The following is a 4,580-nucleotide window of genomic DNA, read 5'->3' on the forward strand; positions in this document are numbered from 1 at the left end:
TGTTAGGAAGGATGGTCTTGATCTCCTGACCTCATGATCCGCCTACCTCAGCCTCCCAAAGTGCTGAGATTACAGGCGTGAGCCACTGCACCCAGTCGGTTAATTCATCTTTTTTTTTTTTTTGAAACAGAGTCTTTGTCACCAAGGCTGGAGTGTAGTGGCATGATGTCAGCTCACTGCAACCTCTGCCTTCCAGGTTGAAGCGATTCTGGTGCCTCAGCCCCCAGAGTAGCTGGGACTACAGCCATGAACAACCATGCCTGGCTGATTTTTGTATTTTTAGTAGAGATGGTGTTTCACCATGTTGGCTAGGCTGGTCTCGAACTCCTGACCTCAGATGATCCACCCACCTTGGCCTCCCAAAATGGTGGGATTACAGGCGTGAGCCACTGCACCCAACCCAAGAATGCCAAGTCTTTGGTTAATTCTGAATACGGTCTAGGTATGATCTGTAAGAACTGCTTTGTGGAGATACTTTATCTTTTGGCAACAAATTGCTCAAAGCTTCCAAAGTAATTGTTACTTGCCCTCTCATTACTTTATGTGAATCTAGAGACAGCGTTTGTCAAAGGTGGAAAAGATGCCTCAGAATTTGCCCTGGCCCAGGTTGTCCCAAAGTCATGTCAGTTTGGCATCACTTCTTATAAATAAGTTACCACACACCAGACTATTTTAACCCAAAATTTTCTTCAAGAAAAGGATGTTCTTTCATAGGAATACATAAACACAGGTATTTCTCTTGTCATAAACCCAGCATCACCGAATGTGGCAGGAGAAACCTGAGCAGTAATACAGTATTCCAAGTAATTGTTAGCTGATCTCTTAATCTTCAAGGGACAGAATTCCTAGAAAACCAACAAAGCATCTTAACGATTCTAAGAAATTTTTCTGGGTTTCATGATCAGTATGACCTTGCCTGCCAAATTCTTGGGAATCTACAGAAAATCTGTCATAAATTTTAAAATGATCCCTTAAAAATGTGTGCGAGATTATGTCCCCCGCCCTGCTCAAAACACTCTAATGACTTCCTATGACAATTGGAAGAAAATTCGGTCCTCACCATGCCTTCAAGGTTCCTCACGGGCTGACCCTGCCTTCAGGCATAGCATGCTTGCACTCCCTCCCTGGGCTGCGGCCACTGTGGCCTCCCTCAGACTCCAGTCTGGAGCCCATGTCCTCACTGTGCCCCTGCTGGGAGCACCCTTCCACTGCTGACTCACCTACAGCCACGACTTGTTCCCTATTCAGGGCTCCGCTCAGATGTCTTCCTTCCTCAGAGAGGTCCTCCCTGACCCCCTTACTAGGGGCTGAATTATGTTCTCCCCAAATTCCTATGTTGAAGTCCTAGCCCCTGCTACTTCGGGATGTGACTGTATTTGGAGACGGGGTCTATAAAGAGGTGATTATGTTGAGTTCACTTGGGTGGACCCTAATCCAATAGGACTGGTGCCCTTTTAAGAAGAAGAGATGAGAACACAGACTCTGATGTACACCAGACATGGATGTACACACAGAGACAGCCAAGTGAACACACCACAAAAGGCAGCTATACACAAAGGAGAGTCTCAGAAAGAATCAAACCTGCCGACACCTTGATCTCGGACTTTTAGACTCCAGAACTGTGCGAGAATAAATTTCTGTCATTTAAGACACGTGGTCTCTGGTATTTTGTTATGGCAGCTCTAACAAACAAATACACCCCTCAACCTGAGAGCTACTTCCCTGACTCTACCCTGTATCCTGCCATTGTCTCCTTATAGCACATGATAATACGTTCCTATTTATTTATGCATGATCGTCTCTCTCCCCGTGTACAATGAAAGCTCCTTGACAGCAGGCACTTGGTCTTGTTCTCTGCTGTATTCCCGATGTCTAAAGTAGTACCTGACACATAGTAGGCATTCAATAAGTATTTGATTAACAAATTACTAAATATATTTTAAATAATGCACAGTAGCCAACTTCACAATACTCTAATAGGAGCTTTGAGCAGCATATGCACAGATACTGAGGTCTCATGTTTAAATCAAATGAACCAACTTATTCCCTAAATGTATAGTAACTTGTATTGAAATGACTATAATCTTGGCAGGCACCTTGTAAATGACATTGAAATAAACCTAATAAGTAGAGAGGCACTAAGAGGAAGCTGTGAATATGAAATCAAATTCAAGAATATATATATATATATATTTTTTTTTTGCTGCTTTCATGGTCATTATACTATATTTGGAATAATTAGGAAAAAACACACCACAAAGAAGCTAATGTTCAAAAGGCAGAGATACTTGAAAGTCTTTGAACACCTCACTAGAAATAATTTAACCAAATAAGATTAAAATTCCAGATCAAAGGTAGCAAAAATAAAGGGAAGAAAGGCAGTTGTGAGACTTCCATTCCCACACATGTTTAACACTATGCAAATGATGAATAGACATGGGGTTCCCATAGCAAATAATTCCATTTCCAACATCTATAAGGAATAGCGTTGCATCACTGTTCTTGGAAATATAGCTGGTAGTTTCCATCACTCATGATCTGAATGATCCAGGAGCACATAAACAATAGAGAAAAAGAATGATACAGAAGAATGAATCTTTACTGTTGTGTAATAAATCAGCAAATATGTATTGACTACCTGCTTCTATTTGAAATTCTATCCATGGTGTTATAGGAAAATCCACCATTATATTCAAAAGCTTCATGCAATTTATAGTCAAGGAAATCGACACTGAATGGCACTAGGCATTAAGCCCCTTGCTGGAAGGTAAGCTAGAGTCACGACACTGACTCACCTCTGTATTTCAAGATCCTTACACATAATTAGCGCTCCATTAATATTTTTTGAATGAATAAAATGAATATCAAAATAAAAGTCAGCATATGGCTGCACTTCAGAAATATAACAGCAATAGCAATGGCTCAGTTTCTTTTCTTTTCTTTTCTTTTTTTTTTTTGAGACCGAGTCTCGCTTTTTAGCCCAGGCTGGAGTGCAGTGGCGCGATCTCGGTTCACTGCAAGCTCCGCCTCCCGGTTTCACACCATTCTCCTGCCTCAGCCCCCAAAGTAGCTGGGACTACAGCCATGCACCACTATACCTGGCTAATTTTCTTTTTCTTTTTTTTCTTTGAGATGGAGTCTCGCTCTGTCGCCCAGGCTGGAGTGCAGTGGCGCGATCTCGGTTCACTGCAAGCTCCGTCTCCCGGGTTCATGCCATTCTCCCGCCTCAGCCTCCCAAGTAGCTGGGACTACAGGCTCCCGCCACCATGCCCGGCTAATTTTTTTTTTTTTTTTAAATGTTTTTAGTAGAGACAGGGTTTCACCGTGTTAGCCAGGATGGTCTTCATCTTCTGACCTCGTGATCTACCCGTCTCGGCCTCCCAAAGTGCTGGGATTACAGGCGTGAGCCACCGTGCCCGGCTGAGTTTCTTGAGTCATGAATTGGAAACTGTTAAACAAACGAACAAACAAAAGCAGGCTACTGGTCATCCAATTCAGTGATATAGATTCCCTGCAACCTTGAGGTCAGATAATATCCAGTGTCTACCATGGATGGCTTTCCTGGCAGTGACAGGGAATGTCTGTCATTTTTGTCTGCCTTGTATGTGCTCTGTCCTTCAAACTGAGGTGTGGGAACAGCATCTTGATCTCCCTTTCCACATTCTCGGGTCACACAGTTTGAGTGGAGCCGGACCCCTCCTCCAACCCAGGGCATGAAGACGGACACCTGGCACAGGCCGGGCCACCTCAATGGTTCCTTCCACTTGACCACAGCGGCCTGGCTTTAGGGATGTTAAGTGGCCCAAGACAAGCCCATAAGACTCCATCCCAGGATTCATGCTGGGACTTTTAAGGGGACAAAAGCCCTCTCTTTCTACCAGACTTTAAACTTCTGGATATAGGCCTGATGCTACTCATTTTAACCTTGTCAGCAGCGATGTGAACAGACTCTGTAGGTGGATAATGTGTGTGTGTGTGAGAGAGAGAGAGAAAGAGAGAGAATGAATGAGAGAGAACCACCACCTTGTCACTTGGATACAGTTATACGTGAAACTGGAGATTCCCAGTGACCCCAGTTACACCACCACCAATTTTCTTTCCCATAATCACTTCTGCAAATTTGAGTTGGCTTCCCGTAGCTTGCTAGTAAAATAATTCGAACAATACAGCAACACAGGGCAAGCCTCAAATTAGTCTGTTTCTCAGTGGAACATTGCATGGTGAAAACAGTTGTCAAAAAAAAGGGGTAGAAATTTATGGATGGGCCAGGCGTGGTGGCTCATGCCTATAATCCCAGCACGTTGGGAGGCTGAGGCGGGAGGATCGCTTGAGCCCAGGAGTTCCAGACCAGCCTGGCAAGGGTGAGACCTTGTCTCTGCTAAAAATAAAAAGTTACCCGAGCATAGTGACATGCACCTGTGGTCCCAGCTACTCGCCAGGCTGAGGCGGGAGGATTGCTTGAGCCTGGTAAGTCAAAACTGCAATGAGCTGTGATCATGCCACTGCATTTTGGCCTGGGAAACAGAGCAAGACCTTGTCTCAAAAAAAAAAAAAAAAAAAAAAAAAAAAAAAAAAAAAAA

The 4,580-nt window shown here is 43.7% G+C and overlaps 1 protein-coding gene across 1 annotated transcript in view; it reads right to left on the reverse strand.

The window, feature by feature from the left end:
* The window catches only part of EFCAB11 (EF-hand calcium binding domain 11), a 347,717-nt gene that overhangs the window by 99,171 nt on the left and 243,966 nt on the right, over positions 1-4,580 (reverse strand). The gene's annotated exons all lie outside the window — the stretch shown is intronic.

Source organism: Mandrillus leucophaeus, unplaced genomic scaffold (genome assembly GCF_000951045.1).
Source record: "Mandrillus leucophaeus isolate KB7577 unplaced genomic scaffold, Mleu.le_1.0 Scaffold144, whole genome shotgun sequence".
NCBI lineage: Eukaryota > Metazoa > Chordata > Mammalia > Primates > Cercopithecidae > Mandrillus > Mandrillus leucophaeus.